A 16,507-nucleotide genomic window follows, 5' to 3' on the forward strand; every position below is an offset into this window, starting at 1 on the left:
CTCCAGATGGGAATTTGCATTTTTCACAGCTACCACATCCTGGGTCAGCACCTTCATTGAGCTATCCACTGCAACCCCAATGTCTCATTCCTGGTCATTTCCTGCCAGTTTAGGCTCTGTGAGTGTTTATGTGAAATGAGGATGGTGATTCTGTCACTAGGGGGCAGCCTCACCCTATAGTCACTTCTGTAACATGATCTATAAAGTTGAGAAGATGTTAGGAGACTTCATACCTTCAATTGACCATTATATGGTCTTTATGCCCCTAAGTGAAGCTGAGTGATGGACTTTCATGGGGCTGGAATTGGGTGGATCTGTTGTAATCAGGGTGGATTTGATTTAAATCAAACTGATTTAAATCACGATTTAAATCACTAGTCAGTAAGGCTTGATTTAAATCATAGTTGATTTAAATCATAAAGACTAATTCTTGCTGGTATAACTTTATTATGCAAGTAGATGAAGATTTTTAGAATAACAACTTTTCATATTAGTTTTTTTATCCCCAGTTTAATAGGTTAATCATTCATATTTGGACAACTTTACTGTTGTACTTAGGAAGGAGAAAAATAATCATTACCTTAATAATAACAATTTAAATAGATTTATTCAACTGAAACAATAACATTTCAGCAAATGTTATTTGCTTAAACAAACATCCATGTTTGTTAACTAATTTGGCTAAACAAAAACAAAATATATATATTTTAAGAAACTTAGACTGTCAGCCCAGCCTACACATGAAAAACTTAAATACTGTCCAAACAATCAGAAAAATATTGTTTCTATTCTATTCACTGAACTTCTTGAAACTTAGCACTGAAGGGGTTGCTTCTGTATTCATAGGTTTGTAGAACAATAGGATTAAGGTCTTTTTCTCAACTCTGTTCATGTTATAACATTTTTGCTGTGAAGAAGAGGCATGTGATCTCTGTTGAGTCAAATTCAGTTTTGAGAACTGCAAAAGTAAACCAAGCACCTGTGATAATATCTTGTGGGCAGAGAAACTGCCCAATAATCTTACAAAAACCTCTGGAAGAGGTGAATGGATTAATGGAATTTATTTACCCCAAAAATTAAACATATACAACCTTATACTACATAATTAAAAAAACTAATCTTTATTTCATGATGGAATAACCTTTGGATGGTAATATGTTTTCCTCAAAAAGCATTTCATTTAAAAAAATCCAATTTAAATCAAAAAAATCGATTTAAATCAAAAAAATCCGATTTAAATAAAAAAAATCCGATTTTTTTGATTTTTTTAAAAAAATCATTGATTTTTATCCACCCTGGTTGTAATCCAAGGCTCTACTTTGCATTTAAAGGATTGCCTTGCCCAGCTGTGGTCATGCCTTTCACAGCCCTCATTAATGCATTATGACGTAGTAGAACAGGAAGCCCCCAGGTCCAAAACCTGTTTCCTGTTATTCATTCTTCATCTTTTGCCTCCAGCTGGAACCTAATTTCCTGCAACCTCTGGAAGCTACAGATGCAAACAGGGCCATGAAAAGGCTTTGACATGCAGTAATGCCCAGAAAAGGGAATCAAGGCCCACAACAGGTAGAAACTGGAGTGCGAAGAGCCACCTGTTCACACCACTAATCAATGCACTAGCAGAAATGTGAGAAGCGGGGAGTGAATATGAGGCTAGTCTTTTCTAGATAACCATTTTATTGTGCAATATATGTACAATTGTTAAATAGGATCTAAAAACCCCTCCACCACTAACAGTACATTTGTGGCAGAGAAATAGCATTATCCTAGCACTCATACAGCAATATTTTATTATTTGCTAGTAAAAAGTCAGCATTCCCCCAGCAACATGCATCTCAATTATTAAGAAAAAATGTATCATAGAATTGCCAGAATCAGGCCTTGAGTGTGGTGAGACTTACACTTTGGAATGCCCTCCAATTATATATTAGATAAATGCCATCTCGAACATCTTTTAGGCACTTGTTGAAGACTTTCCTCTTTTGAAAACCTTCTAAATGGAGATTGTGATCCCAATTGATATCTGCAATGCACAAAAGCTGTTGGAGCATGTGGCCTGGGCTGGGTGCGTCTACTTGGTCAGTCAGCCGGTGGCCTTTCCCATCTGCACTGTCTGTGACACTTTGGAAGAAAAGAACAAGCTGAGATAAGCAAGTGCTGCTGGCATCAGGGCCTTGTTTCGAGGCTTTCTCTGTTAGCCTCCATTTCATGTTCAGCAGTGAACCAAAGATGGCTTTGGCTCAAGCAAAGGACTGTGGGAAATGACCTCCCTACCTTGACCATATGGACAGCCTTGTAGTTTGATTTCTCTATGCTTTATCTTGCCAATGAGGTCATGAGCATCCGGAAAGTTCCTTGATTGACTCACCAGGAAGCTAGACTGCCAAATGCAGATGTATTTGGATCTTAAAGTTCATGCATGGAACTATGAAAACAAGCTTGTGCACCAGCCAAAAATTCTATAGAAATGTAGAGGCATACCAGATAGAAAAGTAGGATCTGCAGGCAAGGTAGCATAACTCACCAGGAAGCCACTCCTCATGACAGGTAAATCTCCAAGATAAACCTTTTGGATAAGTGACCCTGTGTATGTTTGTGTGTCCCAATCTACCTCTTACGAAAAATGTCCATATTACATTACATGCCCCACCCCAGCTACGCCCCTGTCTGGAAGGGTTCAGATCACACACAGGACAGGCTAAATAATCTTATTGGGGCAGTGTGTTTTTGAGACCATGTGGGTGGCCATTTCACGCCTCAATACACATGTCCACCAGCCCCCATCTTAACAGCCCCAGTAAAGGAGGATGGAGACAGCTGGGAAAGTGATAGATTGCTGTCACCACCACCCACCTTGATTACAGCCAGTTGAGGGAGTAGCCCTGGCTGTCAGTTTCCTCCTCCTTACTAGCAGGATTTTTAAGCATTCAAGGAAACCTAGCAGGATTTTTAAGCATTCAAGGAATATAAGCCATGCCCCGAAAATAAGACATAGTGATAGGCGCAGCAGCAATGCTGGCCGCGGCAGGAGGAGGAGGAGGGGGAAAAATAAGACACCCCCTGAAAATAAGCCATAGTGTGGGGGGGAGGGTTTGAGGGAGAACTATAAGACGGTGTCTTATTTTTGGAGAAACATGGTATCAGTATTGCACTTTTAGGGCACCACTTGAGAGATAAAATTGAGTTAATTTTTTTTTAAGGAATGGCCATGACTATTTCCCCTCTCATCACTGAGGTAGGACAACCAATCCCCACCCATTTGAATTTAAAGCCAAGAGATACCAGGTTAATGTAACGTGGCACATGCTTTTCTTATTTACACTCTTGCTTGCAGAAGAAAGTTGTAGGATGTGGAAGCTTGCCACTGTTTACACCCCAAAGATAAACATGTTTACTCAGGTGTCTCACTGTTTCCTGCCTGTTAATCAGTTATAACTGCAGCCTTAATTATTGTTGATCCAATAATCCTTTTACTGGTAACCTTTGTTTGAGCAAGTTGTCACAGCCTGTCCTAGTGGCATATAAAGAATAGATGTTGCAGAACAGATATGTTTATTATATTTGATTTTCTTCACGTTGGCATTTGGGAGTTGCTAGGGATCAAACCCAGGACCTTGGACATGCAAGGCACATGCTCTGCTACTGAGCTACTTCTCCAAATGCTGATCCTTCTAGATATTAACTTTCCGAATGCTGAAGCCAGGGCCAGTGAATCAATAAAGGAAGTGGGTTTTAATGCGGAAATAATCTCACCTTTAATGTAAATGAATAAAACCTGTGGTTTTAAAACAAATAAACGTGTCCAGACTTTTATTGAATAGAGAAGCTGCCACACCTGCCTCTGTATTGAGACATAGGCAGTTACATTGGCTGTGTACACACTTCAACTCTGAAGCACATTTGGAGCACTTTATTTCCCTCAATAATTCTGAATACTGCAGTTTATCCCTGAGAGAGTAACGACTCCCAGCAACCCTTAAAAAACTAGTACCCAGAATTATTTGAGAAAAAGAAGGTGCTTTGAATTTGCTTCAAAAGTGTTGTGTATAGCCATGAATTAGAATATTTTCCCTATGATGATAAGCCCGCACTGAACCTCTGCAGCCCAATACACACTTTAGTGTTCAGCCTACAAAACACTGCATTACTTGGTTCTGACTAAACCAGCATCGGACCGGGTTACAAGTTTAAGAGGTAGTTCAGAATGTTAAGGAACTATATCCAGGGTGCATTATATGTTTTCAAACAGGCTATATCTCAGTGGTAGAGCACAAGCTTTGCACATCAGTATATGTTTTTCTCCCCCATAATAATAGACCCTGGGGTCATATAGTGAAACTGAGTGGACTTGGGAACATAGCATTATGCCTTATACTTTGCAAGAACATTGGATTGGTCTATCAAATTTGTTATAATCTACATTGACTTTTCCTGAATCAGACCATTTGTCTGTCTAGCTTAATATTTTCTCCTTTGTTTCTCAGACTTCAGTCCTCAGCTGTTGTTGGGACTTGAACTTCCATCATCCCTGACCACTGGACCTGAAGGGCAATTGCTCTCCAGGGTTTCATATGTTGATAATTTTATTATTTATAATCCACCCAACTGCTGGGTTTCCCCAGCCACCCTGGGCAGTTTACAACATATATAAAACACATATCAAACATTTTTAAAAAACCATTTCCAGCTTAAATGAGCTGCTGCATTGCAGGGGTTGAACTAGATGACCCTCGGGAACCCACAGTTGTTTTTTTTTATTATTATTTTAAAATAGAATTTATTCAAGAAATTTCCAAAATACAAAACACATATGTAAATCAAGTACAAACCAAAATGCATTAAGAGTTCAAAAGAAAAGAGGAAAAGAAAGAGAAAAGATATTTCTAACCTAAACATAAAAATGCCTAGGCTCTAAAGCACGGAAAGGTGGAGAGAAGAAGAAAGAACAAAAAAGAAAAAGAAGAGAAAAGAAAAGAAAGGGAAAAAGAAAGAAAAAAAAGAAAAAAGAAAAAAGAAAAAAAACAATAGATAAATAAAAATTGCTTCCTATTATTTATAACACGCGTCTCTGGATATATCATTTATCCCTTGCTGAGTTCTAAATTACATCTAAACACAATTCATAACTAATAATTTCATATAAACCTGAATTCTCCTCTTGCGATTTCTTTACTCTAAGCACATCATTAAATTACACTCTAGATTCTCTTTCTCCATATACTCCTGTACATATCTCCATTCGTTCATGATTCTCTGCCTAGGTACGTCTCTAATTATAGCTGTCAATTTAGCCATCTTCAAGTATTCGAGTAATTTTTCCTGCCATTCCTGAGTTGTAGGTATTGCATCTCCTTTCCATTTCATTGCCAATTGAATCCTAGCTGCGGCACATGCATATAAAAGAATATTCACTCTATCTTTGGGTATGGTGGGGGGAATAAGACTTAACAAAAATAATTCCGGGGTCTTTTCAAAAGTACATTTTAGCATTTTTTTAATCTTTTCATAAATTTTATTCCAATAGTTAGCCACCTCTGGGCAGGTCCACCAGCAATGGTAAAAAGTTCCGATTTTCTTTTTACATTTCCAACATTTGCCATCCCCTACTTTATAAAATTTGGCAATTTTTTCGGGTGTGGCATACCACCTATGGAACATTTTTAATATATTTTCCCTAATAGACATACATGCTGTGAATTTAGAGTCTACACTCCAGAGTTTCTCCCATTGGTTTACCGAAATCGTTTTCCCCACATCGATGGCCCATTTTATCATGACACTCTTGGTCAGTTCATCTTTTAATTCCTCTTCTAATAGAAATTTATACATCTTCCCCAATGGTTTTTCCCCATCTTTGATTATTAATTCTTGGAGCTTGGACTCTCTCTCCGGGAAACCGTTTTCCTTATGTAGATTAAAAATGCTTTGAACCTGTCCATAGTGTAACCAACTTTGGCAATACTCTTTGATCTTATCATATGTTTTCAAATGCCATTGATCATTTTCTTTTATTAATAATTCTTGATAGGTTGGCCACCTCCCCCTTCCTCCACAAATACCTGTAGCCATCATTTCCACTGGGGATGCCCACCAAGCACTTTGTGGTTCCACCCAATCTTTAAATTCCATCCATGTTTGGTATAATGATTTTTTAAATATGTGATCTGAGAATTCTCTTTGGCTGCCTTTCTTCTCCAACAACAGGTAGGCGTGCCACCCTTTAATATTTCTGAATCCCTCCAATTCAAGGAGTTCTTGGTCTTTTAAAATCAGCCAATCTTTTATCCAGCAAAAGCTGGCCGCCACATAATATAACCTTAGGTCGGGAACCCCCCATCCTCCTCTTTCTCTTGCTTCTGTTAGCAGTCTGTATTGTATCCTGGGTTTCCCCCCCGCCCAAACAAATCTACTTATAATTCTCCTCCAATCCTCAAAGGTACTTTTCTTGCCTATTATTGGGAGCATTTGGAACAGAAATAGAACCCTTGGCAAGATTGCCATTTTTATTGTCGCAATCCTCCCTGATAAAGATAAGTTTAGCTTTCCCCATCTCTCTAAATCCTCAATTATCTCCTTCCATAATTTCGAATAGTTATCATCAAATAAATTAATATTGTTAGGAGTTACATTTATACCTAAGTATTTTACTTTGTTGGTTAGCCTCCACCCTGCCAATTTTTCTAATTCCTCTGCCTCTTCCTTCCTTATATTTTTGACCATTAATTTAGTTTTATTAACATTCACCTTAAATCCTGAGACTTCCCCATATTCTTTCAATTTTTGTTTAACTTTATTTATCGAATCAATTGGGTCCTCTAGCATTACTATGATGTCATCCGCAAATGCCTTTATCTTATGAGTATATTTTTTAATCCTGATTCCTTTAATCTCATCTTCCTCTTTAATTTCTTTAATTAAACATTCTATTGACATGATAAATAATAGAGGCGAGAGTGGGCACCCCTGTCTAGTCCCTTTACCAATTTCAAATTCTTCAGACAAATTTCCGTTTACTATTAGTTTTGCTACCTGTTTTTTATAAATTGCCTCAATTCCTTTCGCAAAGCTCCCGTTTATACCTATTTTCCCCAGTACCTTCAGCATAAACTCCCATCTCAGGTTATCGAAAGCTTTTTCTGCATCCAAGAATGCAAATGCAGCTTTCTTCCCCGGGTGCCAATCTAAAAATTCAATTATATTTACAAGTACTCTTATATTTTTTGCCATTTTCCTTTTTGGTAGAAACCCCTGTTGATTTTGACCGATCACTCTATTCAAAACCTGCTTCAGCCTTTCCGCCATGATGGTAGCATAGATCTTATAGTCAGTATTCAGCAATGAGATCGGCCTAAAATTGGCCGCTTGGATCTCTTCAATTTGTTCTTTTGGAAGTAGAATTATATACGCCTCCTGCCAAGACTGTGGGATGGTACCTTCTTTTAAGATATCATTCACTAGCTTTTGGTAGATTTCTATTAATTCCTCTCTGAAGATCTTATAATGTTGGCTCCCCAGGCCATCTGTGCCTGGGGATTTCCCTGCTTTCAGTTTTGATATTGCCGAATATATCTCTTGTTTGGTAATTAAATTATTTAAGAAGTTCCTCTCTTCTTCCTTTATTAATTCCCCTTTATAATTTTCCAAATACTTCCTTATTCCCCCCTCGTTCCCTCCATCCTTCTTATAGAGATCTTTGTAGTAGTTCACCAAACACCTGCTGATATCTTCCGTTTTCGTCCAACATCTCTCCCCCTCTCTTACCTTTGTTATAATTTTTTCATTTTGTTTCTTCTTTAGTTGCCAAGATAAAAATTTCCCACTTTTATTTCCTAATTCGAATAACCTTTGTCTATTCCATTTTATCCTCTTCTCTACTTCTTGCTCTACTACATTTTCTAATTCTTTCTGTAAAATTTTTAATTGACTTGCCAGGTTCTCCCCTTTGGGGTTTCTCCCCAATTCTTTCTCTTTATCCTCTATTTTTCTTTTAACCTCCTCCATCCTTTCTCTCCTTTCTCTTTTCTTCCTTCCTATCTGTTGAATATATAGCCCTCTTAAGAAGGCCTTACTAGCATCCCAGGCCATTTTCAAACTCACATCTTCTTTTATATTATTTACAAAAAATTCTTTCAGCAAGTGTTTGGTTTTTTCCACAAAGGTCTCATCCCTCAGAATAGTTTCGTCCAACCTCCATCTCTTAAATTGTTTTGCTTGCTCTTGCATTCTTATCATGACTGGATTATGATCTGAAATAAGTTTTGTTAATACTTCGCATTTATTAATTTTCATCATTAAATTTTTTGTTACCCAAATAGCGTCCAATCTAGCTGCCGATTTCCTTGCATCCGAATAGTGTGTGAATCTTTTTTCCCTAGGGTTCCTCTCCCTCCATATATCTAACATCCCATAATTTGAAATTAGGTGGCGAAAGCTAGGTGGTAATTTGCCTCCCCTTTTCCTCCCTACATTAGATCTGTCTAACCCTACATTCATAATGCCATTTAAATCCCCTGCCAGGATGATTTCCTCATCCTCCACGTACTCCCCTAATAATTTCCCTACATTTTCAAAAAAGGTTTCCTTACAGCCATTTGGGGCATATACATTAACTACTACGACCTTCCCTATGTTTAAATAAATTTTTACTCCTACCACTCTCCCCTCCGAATCTTGAAATAATTTTTCTGCTTTCAATTTTTTATTCACATAGGTAGCCACTCCCCTCTTCTTTTTTTTATCCGCAGATATAAATTCATTCCCTAGTCTGTTATTTTTTAGAATTCTTTCATGTTTTTGTGAAATGTGTGTTTCCTGTAAACACACTATGTCCCATAATTCTTTCTTCAACAGATGTTCAATCTTGTTTCTTTTCACCTTCTTATTCAATCCGTTTACATTCCATGAAATTAATTTACAAGCCATTCTTTATTATAAATCTGCAGAAATCTAAAATATCTTAGCAATACATCCTCACAGGTAATTCCACAATTTCACACAGTAATTACTCTAACTGAAATTCAACTGAAGTTCAGCTGTACTAGTCCTCCCTTAATATACGGTTGATGCTATTCTTACTCTAAACTTAAATGAAGTTACAACTTAGACAGTAATCAGTACAAATTCCAAATCTCTCTCCCTCCCTTCTCCCCCCAAATCACAGGGTATGGGTGGGTTTCAAAAATAAGAGTGGTGTATTTGAGAAAGGGAGGGAGAAAAACAGAAAATTATAAAACCAAAGGGAGAGAAAAAATAATAATAATAATAGTGAAAAAAAAAAGAGAAAAAATGCAAAGGAAAAATACACTTTATCTTTGAAAACAAAAAGAAAAAACATCCCACTTCCCCTTCCTCCCCCTATTCTTACTCATCATTCTGGATCCTCTACTATTCTCTTCTAATCATCTATATTAATACGTTTTAACTCTCAATAGCCCCCTCACCCTCTTCTTCTTCCCCTATTTCTTTTCTCAGTCTTCTCAAGAATTTTTCTCCATCTTCCTTTGTCCTGATCGTCTTCCTTCTTTCTTTATAGGGGAAGGTCAAACCTTCCGGGAACTCCCAGACGTATCCAATATTTCTCTTTGTAAGGGCTTCTGTTAGGGCCTTATAATTTTGTCTCTTAAGAATAAACCTTTTCGGTATCTCTTTAAAGATGGCCACCCCCTTCCCGTCTACTGTGAATTCTTCTTGTTTTTTCTTTTGTAGTATTCTGTCCTTCAGTAGCCAGGAATTAAGGATGACCACACAATCTCCTGGTCCCTTTTTGTTTTTTGTTTTGTCCGTCCAAGTCCTATAAATTCTCTCCACATCAAGAAGCAGATCGTCCTCTTTGACTTTAAGCCATTTTGCCAATTCTCTAATGATTTTCTCATCAATCCTTTCATTCGGGGACTCCTTTATCCCCCTCATCCTCAACCAGAGGGATTTTTGTTTCATTTCTAACATGGCTATCTGGTCTGCCAATTCTTCCTGAGTCTTTTGGATACGTCGCCTCTCTTCATCCTCCTCCCGCTGCTCTTCTTTCCTTTCTTTATCAGCTGTTGCCATTTTTTTGATAACTTCCTCTTGTTTGTGCACCTTAGTATTTAAGTCCTTCATAGCCTTCTCTAACTCTTTATTCTTACCATATAAATCCTTTATTTGATTGGACATTTCCACAATCACTTGTGAATTATTTTCGATCTTTGCCTCCACTGAGTCCATTTTTTCACTTAATGCTCTATTCGATACCTCTGCTGTGTCCAATTTCTCATTCAAGGATTTATTCATTTCTGTTATGAGTTCCTTTAGGTCTGATAAGGCATCATTATCAGAGGAGATCGACTGTCTCTTTGTATTTAGGGCTTGTGTCTTTTTACTTCCCATTTTGCGTAATTAAGTATGAAGGCTTTTTTATCTTTCTAAGAAGAGAGGGTAGAAAGGCATGCACAGATTAGGATCTTCTATCGAAGGGGAATTCTTTCCCGCCTCTTTCACTCTCAAACCTCGGGAGTTCCCCTTTCCCTTTGATTCAAAAGTCCATGGGGGTTTCTTTTAATTTGGGGGGGGGTATGGGGATGTAGCTTTTAAAAACCTTTCATTTCAGATTATCTCCATAGGAGGGGTAGAGAGAAGTTCCCTTTCCCCAACAGATGGCGCTCGTCGGTTCGTTCACTCTCCTAGAATACGCTGGTTACCTGGATCTCACCCTTTCTTAGCTTGGTCTTCCGTGGGGAAGGCGGAAGTTGTGACTTGGCAAGTCAGCAGTCGCCATTATCGCTGTTACCCTCCATTTTCTGCCCCCAAATAGGCACTTTAACAGCCTTGATCCCAGTGTATAAATGGCGCTTCTTCTTTTCTCCGCCTCCACCCGTCTTTTCTTTTCTTTTCTCCGCCTCCACCCGTCTCTTCTTTTCCTTCTCCTTCTCCCTCTCCTCCCCTCAAACGGTCTCCCCCTCTATATTTGCTCTTTCCCTTGTCCGATACTTCCTTTAGAGCTTTCCCCCCGACAGGATATAATGCTCTCTCACTCACTCTCTCTAGGGTGGGTTAGCCTCGTCCGTGGCGTGCCTCCTCCTTTTTTTTTTTTAATCCTCGCACAGTACAAGGGGAGTCTCACAGTCAGCAAACGCTCTCCGCGCTCACAAATAAAACACCGACCTTACTGTCCCGCCTGGAGTGCTGCAAGATGGTTTTAAAAGTCTCAATTCTCTCGCAGGTCGGTACCGCTCCAACTTCTTATAGCCGGTGTGTCTCGGGTGCTCGCTATTGCGAGTTTTTCGGCGCCTTTCAGCGGGTCCGCTCGATCTATGGCGTCCCTGGCTCTTCTCCGTCTCCTCCACTCGCAAGTGCTGGGACAGAGTTCCGCCTTCTGGCGCCGTTTTACCGGCTCTTTTGCCGCCGTTTCGTCCTCCAGGGAGAGACCCGTACTCTCCCCTCTTAACGGGTGGGTTTTCTGGCGCCAAACCCCCCTCCGGACCCCCGCTGAAGCAAAACCAAGCCCGATGTTACGGAGCTCAGTTTCTTTGCGACTCGTCCTCTAGCGCACCCAGACCGGAAGCCGGGAACCCACAGTTGTATGATTCGACACTGGGGATCCAACTAGAATCTTTTGCCTTGTGGCTGTGGCAAAACCAAGACCCTATTGGGGTGTTAATGCTGCAAACCCCTCCATTGTTGGCTCAGGTTGAATATATGTGTAAACCATAAAGATACCACAGTCTCTGCTGTGTCTCATTTCCAAAGGAAACATGAACCCCGTGGAACCCCTGGAATCTCACACCACTTAGAGATTGGGATGGATATGCAACTATGGATGAATAAATGTTTATACAGTATAGCTTATGTATTCATACACATACTTTCATTGCTCTTTTTCCTGCTTCCTATTTATTGCCTTCTTTTACTTCCTCTTGTTTTGTTAGCTTGTTATTTTTATTTTTATTTAATTGTAAACTGCATTGAATGGGCATTTTGCCCAGAAAGGATGGTGTTACATTACAGTGTACCAATGTTATACACAAACTAATTACCCAAGTGGTGAAAAATGCTTACTCTGGGTTTGTTTTTTCCAACGAGGTCGCAGGAAGTTTAGGAGTAATTTTGTATTTGTTTACAAATATGCAGGATTATGCTTAGGTGAAGCTCACAGCTTAGCATGTCCCAAAAGTTTACTTCTCCCTCCCCATCAGATTTTGGGGGGAGCACCACCAGAACTAAACAAAAACAAATAAGCTCTCCCTTGCTCTGAGGCTGACCCACAGTAATCTACAGACATGGATTACAACATTCCTTAGGAGTAGAAAAAAAACAGTCATTGGACATTGTTAGAGTTGGCTAATTTCCTTAAGGGGGGAGGGGAACTGCGGCCCTTAAGATTTTGTTGGTCTCCAATTCCCACCAGCCCCAGCTAGCATGGCTTAATGGGCAGGGATGAAGAGAGTTGTGGCCTCCAAAATATCTGAAGGGTCATAGTCTACTCACCCGGTTTTAACAAAGGAGTGGACAACTTTGACAGGGTTATTTCCAAGTCCAAGGCTCTGGCCATGAGTCAAACCATCTCTAAGTGCTAGTTACAGGTAGGTAGCCATGTTGGTCTGCCATAGTCAAAACAAAATTTAAAAAATCCTTCCAGTAGCACCTTAGAGACCAACTAAGTTTGTCATTGGTATGAGCTTTCATGTGCATGCACACTTCTTCAGATCCCTTACATTTCTAAGTTGTAAGGGACTCCAGGAGGCCTTCTTGCCCACCCCACCCCCAACAAGATAACCCCCACTGAAACCACCACAGTAGTATTAGTAATGTACCTGTGGCTAAGATCATGTAGTTGTAGTATTCAGTTAAACCCTGATGAATATTGTAGGTTCTTGTATACCTGATCATTTTGACTGGGAAATAGGTGGCACAGCCTTCACTCTGCTGATAAACTTTAACCATCACAAAAAATAGGGGTGGGAAGCCTTGTGTTTCTCCAGATGTTGTCCCTGGAATAAATATCTTTGTGCTATTTTTGAGCTCCCCAAGGCAACTGACATGCCCATTCTGTGAATGTTTAGTGAAGGCCCAAATGCATATCCTTGCCCTTAAGTATTGGCTAACATTACTTAGGTAGGTCAATTTTAGTACTTTCAGCTTTCAAAGAGATGCTGAGTCTGATTTCATCCTGAAATCAAGTCATTGATGAGGCCTTTCTTTGGACATTCTGAGTTCATTAGACTTGTAGATGGCACCTCACCACATGTAATCTCATGTTTTAAAACATCTTTGTGCTGGTCACACTTCTAGTTGTCTGTCCAAATGTACCCCTTTGATATGCCAAACTGCTGATTCAGATTCCTCGCCCTCACTATGTAACCAGCATCACAAATATCAAATGAAGAGAAACCCTTAACAGCTCTGCGGCTCCAGTTTACTATGCGCTCTGCCATATTTGAAGAATGAGCTATCGCCGGATCCCCTATGAAGACAAACTACTTTCTGGTTTGCCCAATCTACAAAGACTTAAGAGCAGCCTTGTTCAAATATTTAAATTTCACAGCAAGGAGATTGATTAGGCATTTGATTAACTTTATTAGGAGGTAAGTCTTCCTACACCTCTGAAAAAGTGGCCTCTTTTGCTTTTAGAGCGACAATTTTAAGTACGGTAGAAATGTTTGTGAGGATGTTAAGTTAAATTCTTCAGGGGAGCAGACATTTATCTTACAAAATGTCTGGTTTGAATAATTATTTTGACCCTGCAACTTTTTAAATTCTGTTTCATGTGTTTTATCTTTTGTAATGGTTTTGGCTTAACAAATAAATAATAACAGATGTTGGACTACCCCACCCACCATCCACAGCACAGCCAATAGTCAGGAATGTAGTCCAACAACATCTGGAAGGGAACAGGTCCCGCACCCCTGCATTAAAGTTTTGTGGGTTTTTTTTACATTTAAAGCTTTTGTATACAGTACTGCTTACTGTCAGAAGTCACCCCGAAGCACTTTACACATATCAATCAAAACTCTATGACACAGAACCATAAAATACAACTGAAACATCAGTCACAATACCATTATAATTAAGATTATCAAGGGAGACAAAGACTGAAAATAACCTAGATACGTTGGCCTCCAAGAGCTTGGGAAAACAAGAGCGTCTTCACCCTGTGGCAAAATTCCATCAGCTTTCTATCCATCCCACAGGGGAAAGGGAGTCCCATAACTGGGTGCACCTACAGAGATTATGTTCTTTAACAACCAAATTAGTGTAAAGTTACATGGCTGTCAAGGGCATCCAGCCCAGTCCAATGCACATATTATTTGGAACATAAAGTCCCATTTATTCCAATGGGGCTTACTCTCAAGTAGGGATGGGTGAAGGTGTCAGTTTTTGTTCGTTTCAGTTACGCATTTTTCCACACTTTATTCAGTTTTAATTTCACATCACTTTGTGACTTTTGAAAAATAGTCCTGAATTCATTAGCATTTTAGTAATGATTTTTCCAATATTAATATTAATATTATTATATTGCATAAATTTGCACACTGTCCTTCATCCGTACATCTCAGGGCGGTTCACAATATAAAATAAGATACAGAGGATTGCTTCATGGGATCCGTAAGAAACTACTGTAAGTAGCAGTGTTTTCATTTCCCCCCTAAGTCTGACGTAGCCTCTCCTAATGAATTTTAGGACACAGTAAAAGATATGCCTTTGAGAACACCTGCAGGGAGGTGGGACCGATTCGGATGGTCCGCCCCCGCCACCTAATGGATCCAAATGGCTTCCAGAGAGTGGTAGGGGATGCTTTATCCCATGTTGATGGCCTTTCAGCCGATTCCCTGGTGGCCCGCTGGAATGTGGAGTTAACCAGGGCTATTGACTGTTTGGCTCCGAAGCACCCTCTCCGATTGCATGGAGCCCAGACAGCCCCGTGGTTCTCCATGGATCTGAGGGCAATGAAACAATCACTGAGACGGCTAGAGCACTGGTGGCAGATAACTCATTCTGAAGCTGACCGGACACGGGTTAGAGCTCAATGTCGAGCCTACCAAGTGGCGGTAGCGACGGCGAAGAAGACTTTCTTCGCCGCCTCTATTGCATCTGCGGAAAAGAGCAGCAGTAGACTCTTTCAGGTGGTTTGCAATTTAGCGGAACCACCTGCTCCATCGGGGCCCTGTATGGGCCACATGATTTCCTGCAATGATTTTGCAAAGCTTTTTGCAGATAAAGTCGCTCAGATTCGGGAAGAGGTAGACTCTACCGTGGGAGCAGGGCCAGGGCGGGGGAGTGCTAGAGTCCTGTCTAGTCAAGTTGTGTGGGATCAATTCCAATCTGTTACCTCCAAGGATGTGGACAGGCTGCTTGGACAAGCGAAACCAACCACCTATCTCCTTGATCTTTGCCCATCCTGGCTTATAAAAGCTAGCCGGGAAGGGCTGGGCGATGGGCTTCGCGGGTTGGTGAATGCTTCTCTCTGTGAGGGAGCCTTTCCAGACCCGCTGAAAGAGGCGGTTATTAAACCGCTTCTTGAAAAAACCGTCTTTAGATGCGGCCAATATGGCCAACTATCGCCCTGTCTCAAATCTTCCATTCCTGGGCAAGGTGATTGAGCGAGTGGTTGCTGAACAACTCCAGGCACGCCTGGAAGAAGCGGACCATTTGGATCCCTTCCAGTCGGGATTCGGGCCTCATCATGGGACTGAAAATGCCTTGGTCGTACTGGTCGATGATCTCCGGCGGGCTAGGGATAAAGGTGAGAGCTGTTTCCTAGTTCTGCTGGATCTCTTAGCGGCTTTTGACACCATCGACCATAACATCCTTCTGGACCGTCTAGAGGGCTTGGGAGATGGGGGCACTGTCATACAGTGGTTCCGCTCATTCCTCCTGGACCATGTTCAGAAAGTGGTGGTGGGGGGATGAGTGTTCAGACCCCTGGGCTCTCACTTGTGGGGTGCCTCAGGGTTCTGTCCTCTCCCCCATGCTTTTTAACATCTACATGGGGCTGCTGGGAGAGATAATCAGGGGGTTTGGGCTGGGTGTTCATCAGTATGCGGATGATACCCAGCTCTACCTCTCTTTCAAATCAGAACCAGTGAAGCAGTGAAGGTCCTGTGTGAGTGCCTGGAGGCGGTTGGAGGATGGATGGCGGCTAACAGATTGAGATTGAATCCTGACAAGACAGAAGTACTGTTTGTGGGGGACAGGAGGCGAGCAGGTGTGGAGGACTCCCTGGTCCTGAATGGGGTAACTGTGCCCCTGAAGGACCAGGTGCGCAGCCTGAGAGTCATTTTGAACTCACAGGTGTCCATGGAGGCGCAGCTCAATTCTGTGTCCAGGGCAGCTGTTTATCAGCTCCATCTGGTATGCAGGCTGAGACCCTACCTGCCCGCGGACTGTCTCGCCAGAGTGGTGCATGCTCTAGTTATCTCTCGCTTGGAATACTGCAATGCGCTCTATGTGGGGCTACCTTTGAAGGTGACCCGGAAACTACAACCAACCCAGAATGCGGCAGCTAGACTGGTGACTGGGAGTGGCCGCCGAG

Source organism: Zootoca vivipara, chromosome 6 (genome assembly GCF_965207765.1).
Source record: "Zootoca vivipara chromosome 6, rZooViv2.hap1.1, whole genome shotgun sequence".
NCBI lineage: Eukaryota > Metazoa > Chordata > Lepidosauria > Squamata > Lacertidae > Zootoca > Zootoca vivipara.